Below are 15,570 nucleotides of genomic sequence, written 5' to 3'. Positions count from 1 at the left end.
AACACTCGCGTAAGCGAAGACCCATTAGCAAAATCTCATCTGACAGTGGTTATGATTCCGCGCCTTCATTGAGTAGAAAATTCGAAATACATGATTAACTCTGAGTTCGATACCGACTCATCTAGGAACTCGTACTTCTTCAAGCATATATTACTAGGCAATTTCTTGGACGAACAGAAATCTGTTTGCTTTCTGGCCATCGGCTGACGCCTCTGAGGTGCAGTTACATCGTTGTCGTCGTGGACACTGGTTTTCCATTCACCTATTTTTATGCGAGCATGTAAAAACAGTTCAATAGAAGTTACCCCAGCCTCTTGGTCATGACACACTACTTGCTGCAAATGCCTGAACCATTGTGTATGCCCTTGGAAGCAGTAACACACAACGTTAAGCATTACAGAGATGTTTTTTTCCGACGAGATTTTTATCCACCAAATGCCCGTTAGTTCTACCATTTTACTGATTTCCGCAAACGACTGACAACTAACACAAACACAGATGTGGATATATAGGATAGCATTTTTTCTCAGGCAGTCTCTTTCTCTATGAGACGGCAAAGCGTCAATGCGCGAATGCCTTGGATAGTTTCTTAGAACATATTTAAACAGCCGTCATCTTTGATACCAGACCCTGCAGTTGATGAACTTAGTAAATGCAGAAAAAGAATATAAAGTATTATTCAACGTATTGATTCATTGAAATGTCCCTTCCCCTAACAATCTCACTGCGGATTGTGAACGTACTGCCTGCAGAAGAGGCAGCGACGCCAGACAAGACTTACCATTTTGTCCTATGCCTTTTTTTTGGGATTTTCTTGTACGTATGTTCATGTATGAGTTAGTTCCGCAGTAACTCCTTTCACCTACCCTGCAATGCTGGCATGGATTTTGTCGAACAAGTCGAACTTTATCCAGCCATGACTGTTACCATTGCCCATCTTGTCCGCTTCGTAGCGATATTAATCATTACCATTATCATGATAATGACGATCCGAGCCAACAGCAGTAATCATATGTTCCCTTTGGCAATGTTTACGTTCAGTCCCCATTGATGCTATGGGTTAGTTGCAAGTATCTGTTTACGTCTGTTGTACAGGTATAATACAATGACTGATATAATATACTGCCCTAAAAAAAAGGACTAAATCTAACAAGGTTAGCTTAGATAATCACTACTTAAATACGTTGCATTACTTCGCAGTGAATCAGATCAAAATTCCCTTGATGAATCTAGCAAGCAATAAGTAACGTACAGGCAAAATCGCACATCCTGATAAGCGTAGGCCTTCTTTGCTTGTTGGCCTATGCTGAGCTCGCTCTTCCACGCGAGACCTGCTGACATTTTGACGAGAAGTTGCTCTAATACGGCTAATGCTAACGATGGCACATGCCGCAACGACGACAGAGCGTCCTTACGGGATGTCTTTGAATAACAGTACAACAGTATCCTTTCGCGATAAAGGGCAAAAATAATAAATATACTAACCATAACATTGGCCTTCGCGCAGAACAACAAAAAAGAAATGTTGTCATTTCGTGTCTGGGTTTTATTATTATTGCATATTTGGTAGCGGTTGTTGTGAGGCGGTCGGAAAGAAAAAGAGTTTAGTCCAGGACAATATTGCTATGGCGGTAAGGATTTTCCTGGAAAAAGGTAGGATGAATGATCATTATCAGCATTGGCGTGTATTGTAATATAACTAATCGAATCTGCTAGTTATTAATTGTTTTTTGCCCCTGTCTGATCAGCGCGCTTCATTCTGAAAGTCTTCGACGAATGGTTCGTGCCGTCGCAGATAGGGAAACGAATCCCAGCCGAAATGGCAAAAGCGGCCCGTTTAGAGAGTTGCATTATTCTTATTTAGCAGAAGATCTGTCAAAAGTATTCACAAAAACACCTTGCGGCCGAACGATAAACATTATATTACGGAAATTCACTCACATCGATAATGTTTAGGGCGAGACTAAGAGCTAACGTTGACTGTTACTCTTAGAGCGAACAGTTTTCGTTCGGCGTCCGGTTTTCGGTTTTATATCGGACACTGATTTTGGATAATACGAAATCTCTAATCCGCACTTAATAAATATTTATTATTATAGTTTCAGTGTCACTTGAGCTTACTTTATGCGGTTCTTAGGACACGTTTGATAGCGTAATATTGGGCAAGTCTTTTTCTAAGTATCAAGCCCATTCATACGAAGGGCTTGATACTCAGCAGGATACTAAATAGTAAGAACTATAAACGTATTTGACCGATAAAGAAATCGACCGACGACTTTAAGAGTTTTGAACATGGACCATATATAAAGGTTGCGACCACGTTGAGTTCTCATAGGTTTCATTATAATACACACGTTATTGTCTACATATTTCACAGTTGAATCAAGACTCGCGGAGGACTGGTAATGCGTTCTAGTGTTACTACTCCCGTATTCTATAAACGATACATAATGGTGTATACGAATGCACAGACCTCTATAAGAGGAAACATATTCGATAAACCGTGAACTCTTCGTCGAGTCGAAAGTTCCTTTTCTAGGTATCCCTGAGCACGCATTTAAGTCAGTTGTCATTTTGTGCCGTGGCTCTTCATGGCGATCAGCTAAACAACAGATTCTGCTATCCGCTCCTGCCGTTACTGCAGACACGTTACCTTCCTCGTTTGCTATGCGAGTTGCGTGACCGGCCTTTACCGCAACCCTGTCCGAAATCCAGAATGAAGGCAACGTAATGTCGCATCCCAAATTGAAGACCGTCCTTCCGTTCGTGCTTGAAGTGTTATTCTATCCGGCTGCACAACACTGTTCAGTGAAAGCTCAGTCGACCCCCAGGTGACTGATATTCCTGTTGACTGCCTCGCACGGTGGCGCTGTTGGGAGTCAGTTTTTCATCTCCTCACATTTACATACATCCTCCTATATTTACATGAATAAATATTCAATTTTTATTTTTTGCTTTTACGAATGCATCGTTGGACTAAACGAGGCGCTACGAGAAAACCTTCTCTGAAAGCTTTCATCATTTCAACACGGACAATTTGCAACATATTGGTCAATCTTCCTAATTTGGGAAAACACGTTGGGCCTTGTTTATCCGTAAACAGAACTGAATAAGATGCTATGGAATCAACATTACAGAACGACCCGCTTCGATCTCACCTCTGGGAATTGTTAGACGGTCGTTATTTTATTGCTTTTATTAGATCGCACGGCTACTGGGCTTGAATTAAGCCTGGCTTGTAACGATAGCTACGCAGATAGATACCCGCCTTTCGTGTGATAATCTTATTCAAAAACTACAAAATACATAATATTGTGCAAATGATATTGGCTGAAGTGGTAAGTAGGATAAGTTACCGCCGAAAAATGTTCGGTTCTACCTGAGCTGTGACATTAATTTAAAGGAATACGTGGTTCGTCAATTATCCGTTAGTAATTATTGTATTAGCTGTCGAGCTTCCATAAGGTCCCATATATAATTAATGTCGGACTTACGTAGCATGTTGGATAACAGACATCGGATCCAGCGTAGATCGTTTTAGTTATCGATCACTTAGCTGTTTGATGACGATTGCTACGTAACGGTTGCCTTAATTCGTTATCTACCATGGCCAAATCTCAACGATTTTTTTGCAAAATGCGCGCGCTTGTTTAGCTGGATCTTCGCCAAGTCTTAAATATAGTAAATACCTCTGATTCAACGGTATGAGCTATAAAGTAATTATTTGTCGAAACCTAACGCTGATTTATCTCTATTAGTAAGCTAGCGGTTGGTCTAAGTATTGGCAGCACTACTTTATGGTTACTGTTATTGAAAGCTCGGCCCCTTACTTGTTTGCTATTCGAAGGCGGCGTCCTGACTCGCGGTATGTGTAGACGGCCAAAGCAAAACCATACTCGAGAGACGGTCAAATCGGTTAAGAGAAAAATAAATTCAAAAAAATATTACCACCACTGCTATTCACTAGTCGGGTATTTAATTACGCTCAGAACGGGACGCTCTTTGGGGCCATAGTAGTTTCGCAGGGGCAGACTAGCAAACAGGTCGACCGCTCACATATAATTAATATAATTGACATGAATAGAGTTATCAGCCGTCGGAGTTATTCGAAATTTTCTAAAATAATTATATATATATATGTATATATATCGTAGACGCATGGAGACATACACCGAACGGCATATTTATCCGGATGTTAAATTGCTACTACATTTTCGTTTTTATCTTGCACAACTGTATACTAACGGACATTCGCGGACCTAACCGACTTGATAAGTAATCTACTTTACTTACCTGAGAGATGTAATTTAAAAAAAATGAAGACCATGGTTGCGACGCTGATTAACTAATGCTACATAGGCTACTTGAATTTTTCGCTGAGGGGTCATCCAATCAGCAAATACACTGTTTGAAGTTTGATCGAACGGCTCTTTAAGCTTGTTTGTAAAGTTTTGGTAAGTATAAGTCGAAGAAAGAGAACTACCAGAACGCCGGGCGCAAGGTAAGCTTCCTCCAGACACATTTTTGCTTCAGTTATTAATACTGAACGTCACCAAATCAGTCTCACACCAAAAAAGACTCGTAAAAACAGTTTTAACCCGTTAAATCAATCCGATAAGCTTACGTGGGCTGTCGTGCTAGGAACGAGATCTTTTCAGTAAGCGAAACTGTATAAACACGCGCAATTTAAAGCGCAATTCTGTTTAATGCACTCGCAGGATTGCCTTTCATGATACAATAATAAACTTCGCTCTATCTATCTAAAACGATCTTGAGGTAGAAAATTTTGCACTAAGCATTAATCAGTATTTAATTTAACGAGAGAAAGCACCCGTATAGTGTGTCATTGATATGTGATGGAAGACGGAAGACTCAATATTTATCTGTCTGGCCAAATGAAACGATTGTTAGCTCTTTGAAGCAGCCGGTCTCGCGCTGATCTTCAATAGAACGAAACAATATCACCCGAATAGAAATAGGTTCATCATTATTTTCTAAAGCACAAATGAACGAGCAATAAAAAATGTATTAGGTAGATAAACGAGAACATTTATTAATGGATGCTTGGCACTGACATTGACGACGGCGAAGTGTCGCTTATAGTAAGAGTTGTAGCCGCGTACAAGCTGCGGCCGTCAACGGCTGTCGTCTACAACCCACTATCCATCCATCTGTCAACAGGGTGACGACAACCGTAATCAAACGAGTTCTCTCGTTGCAGACGAAAAATATGCTACAGGTCAGATCAACAAACAATACAACAGCTATAATATCGTTGTTGTCAGCCGCTGCAGCGATATTAAAAGAACCAATATCCAATTTAATCGTGGCACGTACTTCGGCTCACAGCGTAGCATACAATAACCGGCCACCCTTTCCACCTTCTGCCCCTCACCGTTCTTATGTCTGGACTAATTTTTCGCGTTTCTCGACCCCCAACAATTTTAGCTAGTAACTCTATGAACATGTATTGCCGGGAATCGCCGAGGGTAGCAGCGATAGGCAAATTGATCAAAATTACCGTTTCTTCACCAACAACAGAGGCAAAGAACGCGTAGAGCCGAGAGCTAGCGAAAAAATAACAAAAACGACAATACAATCACTCAAGTGCTGTTGTTTCTAGTACCAGAATTCGCGACGGAAAACGAGCACCATGGACGAAGGAACGGAGGGTGGTTAGTGCGGTCCCGTTTGCGCGCGCTTGATCGGCACCTTCCCCGTCTTCTGCTGGATACTTATCGGCCATCGTCGAGGAAGTGTCCAAAGGATCGTCTTCGGCATTGGGTCACTCTACCGATCTGTGGTTCTGGTGGACGGTAGTTATAGAAAACTGCTATGGCTGCTGGTTGATTTGTCTTGTTTAGTCTAACGAAATCAGACGGAAGCCGAACAACAAAAATAGTCCTGTCGTATACCTAGACACCTCTTTATCATTTTTATCTTGCGAGAGAGCCAATCGTGTGTTGTTGTAGGCAGTGAGTCGCCGCCGTGGGTGAGAATCGCCGCCGCTAATGCCGCTGTAGTAGCTAATTTTTATTTTTTCGTTTCTGTTTTGGGTATTCAGCTGCTGCCTGACACTAATCTTTGTTGGACAAGATTACTGTCCTCCGATTTTCGATTGAATAAATCGAAGTCAGCTTAACTGACCCGGGTTGAAGACAGAGGCACGACACGACGGTGTCTCCGATTGCTACAACTACCAGTGCTACGGCCGCTGGTTAGTGGCGGCCGTAGATGTCGATTGGTGATGCCAATATATTCGAATTAAACATACGCAACGCATTTGTGGATAGAAGTCAGCGAAAGGAAAACAGAACGCTGTCTGATAGACTTGCTCTCGCCGGCAAGAGGTCCTATGGAGGCGATTAATATATTTGTGCGTAAAGTTTCCTACTCCTCTCCTCCCCTCCCCAGTGTCTGTCTGGGTCGTCTAATTTGCTTCCCCTCTATCATCAGTCTGTCCCTATTTCTCCCTCGCTCGCGTTCGCCTCACCGTTTCAGGAGTAAAGCTGCTATTGCGTCCGCCGTTCCGCGATGACGGCGAAACGTTCCATTTTACTGATCTACGAAACTGGTCTTAATGGCACGCTGGTAATTATCTCCATGTGTTATATACATTTTACTTATAATTGGCATCAAAAAGCTGAACGAAAGTTATCTGGAAGGCTTGTCGGATGAATTGTACACCTGCTTCATTGGCTATCATCTCCTCGGAAAGTCAAATATCCCGAAACACCGTCGGAAAAGCGGATGCTGAAATCAGTGAGAGCATTTGAGAGAGCACACCACTAAGACCCAAGCAGAAAGGATCTGAGAGAAATTTAAACGGAAAAAGCACAGTGGCATTACATTTTAATGTGTAATGAGGACGATAAGGATGGTGCTGATGAGCCTATGATGATTGTGATGATTTATGCTGATGAGTCGCGATAACATCAGAAACACATGCTTTTTTTCATACCATCGTAGCGTCAGTGAAGGCAAAGCATAAATTGAGAGGCGAATAGAGGCGGCTTGTGTTAGTCCGTCTTTTGCAGGAAGGTCAATTTAACGGACAGAAAGAGATGGAGCTCCCTTTAATATCGGAATAGATACACATACGCCGCAAGCTGGCAAGTGATAAATGTTTGGCTTATATGATATTTAATGCTACGCTCAATTAACAATCGAGCCAGGCGTTTGTAAAAGTTTTTTCCGAAGTGCAATACATGCAATCATATATAAAAAGATCCTGTATTGTTTTGAAAGACCGCTAGAGCGATCTTACGGAAGTTAATCGACGACGCGTAAATTTTGTGGTCTATGAAATGGGAAAGCGCTAGCTACGTTACATATTGGATATCTTGGTGTTTCTAGACATTAATATAACGTAAATTATATTTTTTTATTTCTTTTATATTCCATGTGTATCATGGCGGTTTTACACTCAGGCGGCGCTCCCATATATTAAGGAAAGAAGATGCAAACCGATTTATTTCCAAAAATAAAATAAGTTTTGCGCAATATTGCACATAATAATTAATAGGCAAACGTGTAGATTATTATCTACCTTTGATGCCTACCTTTGAAAAAAAAAAGCCGAACGAAATAATCCTTGATGAAACGGGCTTTTCTCCTTTGAAACCTAAGTATATTAGTCGCGCTTTAAGAGATTGTGCTAATCCAATGAGGCGAACAAATAGATCTTTTTACCAGTATGCGAGACCTAACGAGCAGCTGGCATGTTCTGCGCTTGACTGTCAGCGAGCGAATCGAAATTTATGGGCTTTTTTCGATGCCAATTTGACGGCTCGCACTTTGGGTCTTGATTGAGACAGGGGGCAACCCTGTCCAATATGTGAACGCATACTTCTGTTATGAGAAACGCAATGCTGTGTTTATGCTGCATGCATAGTACCGTTTCTACGGAGCATCAAATGCCAAAATTGGTATCCTCGGTTAAAGATACCAATTACAAAGGCTGCAAGCTGCGCGCCGGTCAGTCTATGGAATTCTATTATCATTCTTACTTACACTACTTCAATTAAGGACATAAATTTTATTAATTGACATAATATATATGACGTCATAATATATGACGAAACGTGCCTGTCGAAACAATTTTTTTACAACCTGATTATGTCCTTGAACTTGGGAGCGAGCTCTCGTAACTGCATAAAGCAATGTTACTCTTTAGAGAAACTTTACTTTTATTATCATCAGGATCTTAACAATGGAGGTTTCGTGCGCACATTACCGGTAACAAATTTTGAAAGCGGTACCAATTCTGCAAATTAAAAGATATCGAACTTAACTAAAAAAATATAGCGGAGAGAGCTTTTATCTACTAGTTAATTTTGTGGAAGTAGAGATAACTAGAATCTAGCATTGACTATCAACATTACGTAGTTTAGCGCTATGACAAAAATTTTGTATCACGATAATCTGGGGATTCTTAGGATATTATATGCGAACCGGGATGTTTCGTTCAAAACAAAGAAGATAAACTGATTGTTGCTATTTATAATATATAAACGAGGCACTGTATATTTTCCGTCTAGTGTGACATTCTCGTGTGAATATCCTTTTCTTCTTCTTCGTCTTGTGTATGAAACGAATTTTAAAAACACCTTAGCAGTTAAATTTTAAATTAATAATATTAGCAGTAATTTCAGTTTCGCACTGTAACACCATTTTCACATAAGCAACCATATAAATCTTGTTCCTCCCACGCAACTTAATTATTGCTACTACTACTATTATTATATAATACCAATCACAGCAGTTTTTATAATATTTCTTATTATATTATATTATTTATTATTAATATTATTGCGAATTTTAAATTAAATCTATATATTTATTCTATCTAGAATGATAGTCATAACGTCAAAGGTCACGTAAGACAGAAAACCCTCGTCCGCCTACAATGGATTTTGATCCGTGCGCTTCGGGACACGCGTTTTCAATAACTGCCAATTCTAAATACCCTATTGAAACGATGAGCAGATTATTGTACATTACGAGTTAATTATTCATTGTATGTCGTCACTCAGTTTTTTTCCTCTGAAAAAATCTGAGGTAAAATCTGAGAACTGGTTAAAATCGCATTTTTTCCTAAACTTATGGTAACCAATAACTCACACTTACTTGCCTATCCTCTTACCTGTTAGTCGATTTACAATACGATACGAGTGGCTGCATCCACATTTTCTGTAACTTTAAATAAATTCACCTTCTCTCCCGAATAGCATATTCGGCTGTTTATAGCAGGCTAAAGACTGTCCTGCAGAACAGATCTTTATTGTAGGACAAAAAAAGCACAAATGTCTACCTGTCTTCCTGAGTATGATACGCTCATTAAGCCATTTATCCGATCTTTGCTTATAAAATCTGTCAAAAGTAATATATATATATATTACTTTTGACCTACATACACATACATCTATATATGTGTTACTTGTTATTGTTTTTTCCAAGGACTTGCTGGAAAGGCACATCGTCATCCACTACGGGTTGGATAACCACAGGGAGATGAAAAACAGCTATGATGCTTAGAATAATCATTGTGCTGTTCCCTGAGCGAACGATTTTAAGGATACTTTGAGTCAAGTCAATATCGCGTTCTACTTATCCACTATATCATAACATAAATCTTAACGCAGTGTTGTCTTTATTGCTTTCTTGCCTAACGAAGAGGTCAGTCTAGGTCAAACTGTGTCCACGGTAAGCTATGAATGATCCGCAACACTTACACACGACCGGAAAATGGAAACGTCAAAAAAGTAGATATTTTCGTATAGCACACATACGTTCAAAGTATAGATATTACGCGCTATAATTGCTCAACGGAAACTGGATTATTTTATTCGAGTTATTTAGTGATTTGGTCAATAAGTTGCAAGCTTGCCGAAATATAGCACGTAACGCTCATCTGATCCGCTTTCAACATCCAACAATGATCTTTGTCTCTGTCGGAAGCCTTGCTTTTCCTGTTATTTAGAAGTTATTTAATTTGGCCCGTCATCCAGCGATTGGGTAAGGGGGCAAATAGCAGATCTGTCGATGTAACACAACGATCTTGCATCAAGCATTTCGACATAATGATTGCGAATGATACCAGAACAGAGATATCTAGGGAATTTTTGTGGAAACACGACACAATCCATACAGAGGCTTCAACAATAGAATCAGCCCCCTGAAACGATTGTTGTACGTCTTCTAGAAGCCGTAAATCGCAATGTTGACTGTTCATTCGCAGATAAACTCCGAGCAAAGGCGGTGCTTACGAAGACTGGGAGGACTCAAAACGTACGTGTACACAGTGGCGTGGAGCAGTTAGCATACGACCGAAACGATTGCTTCTAAACAATCAAATCCCATCAATCAGTCTTGCATTCAGTTACGTGTTTCTCATTGACGCTGCTCAGGAAAGCTTTGTCTGCCCCGTTGGTTTTATCATTATTCGTATGCATAGTGAGGATGTCAATCATCTACTTCCATAGTACATGGCGCAGGGAGCCTAACACTTCGAAAAAGCGGCACTGTCAGACTTTTGCTCCATCCTTTCACACTCTTTCCCTCTGTCGTCCTCCCTTTCATTCTCCGCCTCGTTTCCCTCTCTTCCCTTTCCTCCGGCTGTTTTTATAGAGAAAAGAGTGGAACTTTTATCTGCCAATCAGCTTATCTACCCGTCTGTATACTGGTCTATCTAACCTTGGATCTACTTCGCAGCGTTTCTCTACCAACAGCTCACCCGCAAAATCGGAACCGTTTTTTTCCCGTTTTATCTTCTTGTTCCCTAATACGAGCGACGCTGCTGTCGACCAATGGACTACAGAAGTCTACTTTTGATAGAAATGAAATCTTTTCGACATGCAAAATAGAGGGCGCTTCAGCATTTCGATGCTTTCACGATAATCTATTTGATGGTTACCTGCGCCTGGGAAAATCCTGTTTTGCTGGTCATACGTTTTGTTCCCGCCGTACAGTATCAAGACCAGTCAATCCAGGATGCGATTACCATCAAACTATAAGTGCGCTCAGAAAATCGTGACGCTTTGGTTTCAGGTGTATTTCCAACAGACAGCCACATAACGGTTACCGAATCGTTTTTCGTCTGCACATCGGAACGGTTGATTAATATCAATCACTAGTCCGTTTAAATTCATTGCTAAGTTTTTTGTTCCCCGTCACTTTAGTAATTAGATTATATTTGTTTAAACTAATATCGAATATTGTTATATTTAAATTTGATAGTAAATACTTTTATCGTACATCTTCTTCGTGCAATAATCATATCTAAGAAAAAAAAAAAAAAAACTCTTCTTGCCATCTTTCAGATCTGCCGAAAACAATATACAGAAGCTTTGCTATTATATCTATTGCCTTCATTACACTCACTTTGTGGGCCCGCTGGCTTCTGTGCATAGTCATAGCGTCGACCATTATTGTTTTGCCGACTCCTCTATTATCCCTAGACATACGACGTCGTTCTCCTTATTGCATATGCACTTTGCAAAAGGCAACGTCGCCCCCCACCCCTTACCCCATCACCACGCGCCTTAATAACAACCGAAAACAATATTAAGTTCAACTCATAACGTCTTACTTGACGGTGAAACAGTCGATCCTGTAGCGAGCCCGCCCGCTTCGTTCAATATTGGTAAACGGAAGCTATTATTTTGGTTAGTGCTGAACTTCGTCTTAACTACATCAAACTGAAGTAGCACTTAGACACTTGGTTCGCACAATCTACCTTTAGAACAGCCAAAAGCCCTATAAATTTGGTGGGCATTTTGAAGTAATTTTCCAATTGCAAGCGCTTCAGGGGCTCATATGAAGCGGGTGAGTTTGCTTCGAAACACGCCCTAAGTATCCAAAGTGGTTTCTCAAGGCGTAAACAAATGTATTTTGTGAAGTTGGGCTGGGGACGCTGCTGCTGGCCTTCACATGTTTGTTGACCGCCCTAAACGTCACCGAGTCACGGGAACAAGCCTTAGACGAACGCTATGATTCGTTAACTCGTGATTTTGGGGTCCAGCCGTTGACTCTATCACTGTTAAACGATCAATTGATCTATATTTAACTAGGGATAACAAGAGCTATTGTTATTGCCCAAAAGGAAACTTCGAGATTGCAAACAGGTCCGCTTCGCGGGTGCCCTCTACGTCGTTAATACTGCATATATATGTTCTCGCTGGTTTTCACGCGTAAAAAACTAATAGAGTACTCCTGAAGTTCGTGAGGGCTATATTAGTTAGTCTATGGCCGGCACACACAAAACTAGAAGCGCTGTCTTCAAAAATCACATCAGTTCTAATTAATACGAAAATTCTAAACATAATATTTGTTGATCCTACTGTTACGTAAACAGGCTACTTGATACTCTGATGTTCCTTAATGAAATGACGATTTTTACTGCAGTAGTGTTTTGCTTTAACATCGTATATCTACTTTAGGGCACACGACAAAGTGTAGAACTATCATGTCACCAATTAAAAATCTTTTACTACGTCCGATATAGGACAAGAGCTGTTTCGTAGACAAAAAGCATGTCCACTCTTTTATGCATATGTAGATTTGGGACATATATCACACGTCCATATCGTTAACGAGATCTTTTAGGTCTCAAAGGAAAAGTCCGTGTTTCTTTCGCGTCGAGCCGACTTCAGGTGAGGTCGGATATGAGCCGATAGAAAAAGCTTCAACACGGCCTTTGCAGTAAGTATATCGCGTCTGTTTTCCTGCTGCCATTAGGTTACGCGCCGTGCTTGGCTGCTTGAGTGAGCACAATGGGGACCTGTGAGCTGGTGTGTATTCTGCAAGCCTTGATAGATGCTACGCCCAAAGATAGCACATTGAGTATACCACATCAGCGGTCACTGTAGTTACATGTATTGTTGGTAGTACCAACTATACCGTAATACGACTCATTCTGGTCGAACACAGTTCTCGCCATTACAAGATTAGCTAAAGCTGCCATCTCACACATTATCTCGCGAATACACACGTAAAAACGTATTAGGCTGAGATCATGTACGAAAATGGACAAAGCATTATCACTTTGTAGAAGAAATACAGAAGGCCTCTGCAGTATCGCAGAGCAGAGGGGGCGTTACACTCTGGCGCTGAACCATTAGACAACCGATATCTTTCAAGGCGTGCATCAACAAAAATGACTAGACGACAAAATCTGGCAAAAGACACTTGCTGGAGAAAAATGTATGCTAAGACCAAAAAGAACAACCGCCAGCAGCTAAGATAATAGCGTGATACGTGCCATGTGCGTACAGCAGGCGGCAAAAAGCTAAATTTAATTTAACATTTTTACATAGACCTCATATTCCCGTCCAGAATTTTATTATGGTTTTTGTTGTCCGCGGGCAGAGAAGGGTGGGCCCGCCAAAAAAGCCAAACAATGCATGATGCTTATGAGTCGAACTACTACGCTGTGCCCCACTAGACGAGTTCAAGCAACGATGCGACCAGCTGCCGCGATACGAGGAAGCACCGCTTGGGGATCACAGATCGATGGCACTGTTCCACACCTTTTTGTGAGTGCGTGTTTTGGTTTACACATTGGACCAAGTGAAAGATGTTAAGAACAATATTCCCTCCACTCTTGCCACCGCCGGTTGTTGGTTTTCAGCCCGTCTTCGAGTGGACTCTGAGGAGATTATTGTTATTGTGTTTCAGAAATGACATAATGGCGATTCGTGTTCTCAGCAACAGAAGCAGGAGAAGGCCAGCACAATACAAACGATGAGCATCGACTAAGACGGCATTGCCAAAGATAATAACATCGGGCTCTTTCTTTTTTTTTGACATTTTCAGTTGATACAACGTGTCATATAACGTTCGCGATGTCTGCGAAGCCGTAGATTCGAACGGTTTTTTTTTTAGCCCAATGGCTAGTGAGCTTTGTTCATTGTCCGCGCATGACGACCGAACGAATATTTTAATATAAAATTGAAGTTTAATGTACGAAAGATGACTAATACAAAACGGGCTTTAATGTATGCTGCTACGCGTAGCTACCTGGTATTTGTCATTTAGACACTGTTAGGAGGAACAAATTAGAAAGAAGAAATAACTAAACTAAGCAAGTAATAAATTTGCTTTGCGTCGATGAATAAAAGGGAAATTTATCGGACCTGCACGAAATAAGTGGACTAGCGGCCTTGTTCTGCAGTCCTCAGGTACGCTACGTATTGCAACGCGCATTATTGTATAGCGATTCGCCATTATGTTAGGGGCCGTTTAGTCCATGTGTTATTACGTATAACCTTTCGAATAGAATTTCGTTCTGTTTTATAACAAATATCGCCTCCATTCAAACGTATGCCACTTAAAGGCGGTTGTTTTTAAATATACTAAAATTGCATTTTAAAATATAATCAATAATAATAACAATAGCATGGCAGCATCGAAAAACGTTCGGTATGGATCAAAAGGCGTGCAGCAAGATGAAAGCGTCATCTTTTGCCATTTTATATTCTATTGTTGTTGCTGTTGTTATCGTCGTCCCTGTTGCTAAGCTGCATCGCCCCCCTGTCGTCAGTCCTCTTGCTCTATTCAATTGCTGTTATTATTGCTACGTATCTTTCTGTCTACCTATCTATTTATATATTTGTCATGTTTCTCTATCATTGTCACACAGAACAGAGTTGGCGATTTTTTTCTAGCTGTTCTCAGCACATCACCGGCATCGTTTTGTTCAAGCCGGCGGTAACGAAACCGCCGGTTGTCCTTCGGAAGCGTCAGAGATGATCACTCAATTTTACGACGGAAACAAAATGAAACACGTCCCGATCTCGTTGGCAATATTGAGCTGTAGCGCGCCTCTCAGCCAGACGCGCTTTCGCAGCGCGCCAGAGCAGCCGCAGTGGCAATAATGGCAACAACGACAGAACTTAAACGTTACGTCAGGCTGCCATTGCCAATATCAGAAGCAGAGCAAGTATGGGTAAATTCTGTCGCTAGATCATTTTAGGACTTGTAGGAAGGCGTTTGCAGATCATCGATTCGTCATTTTCAGAAGCCGAAGTCGTCGGCAGCGGTTGCAGGTTCTGGTGCTTATATTTGGAGGCTCAGTTTTGTTTCCTTTAGCCTCTTTATCGTCTGGACATCGCCTTAGACTTTCTTTTTGGGCGAACAGGGCCGGGCGGGTGTCGGAGTATTTGAGGTTCTTTTTTTCGGTAGATTTTCATGTGAGAGACATGCATAATAGAAAATGATTTGTTCATTCGTCTTTCCCGACTCTATCGTTCGAGCAGAACTATTAGATCGGTATTTTTTTAAATAGTTGGAATGGAGCAGAATCGAGGTGAGCCAGAAGGCAGAAAAATTGACATAGAAAGAAAATGAGTATTTTTTCCATCTTGTCATCGTATTTTGGGTGGATGCGGTCCATCATCAATCAGGAAGCTTATCGTGGAATAGAGAAAGATGACAGCGCTCATCCCTCGAGCAGCACAACCGAAGAACTTCTACTGAATCGGTACTTTCAGACAAAAAAAAAAAGCAAAAGTATAGCGGAATGGAAATCAGATGAAGGTATTTGGCATCATTTTATGTATAATCACATTT

At 40.9% G+C, this 15,570-nt stretch overlaps 1 long non-coding RNA gene across 1 annotated transcript; it reads right to left on the bottom strand.

Annotated features, from left to right (window-relative positions):
* Nucleotides 1-1,540: 1,540 nt before the first annotated feature.
* Nucleotides 1,541-4,612, bottom strand: LOC111258723 (uncharacterized). The gene is made up of 3 exons (XR_015310276.1): nucleotides 4,294-4,612; nucleotides 2,474-2,915; nucleotides 1,541-1,643 (listed from the first exon to the last, which is right to left on the bottom strand). It is a non-coding gene; the product is annotated as an uncharacterized LOC111258723 (long non-coding RNA).
* Between the last annotated feature and the right edge of the window lie 10,958 nt (nucleotides 4,613-15,570).

This window comes from Varroa jacobsoni, unplaced genomic scaffold, assembly GCF_002532875.2.
Source record: "Varroa jacobsoni isolate VJ856 unplaced genomic scaffold, vjacob_1.0 scaffold_258, whole genome shotgun sequence".
NCBI lineage: Eukaryota > Metazoa > Arthropoda > Arachnida > Mesostigmata > Varroidae > Varroa > Varroa jacobsoni.
This window is presented reverse-complemented; position numbering and strand designations above follow the sequence as displayed.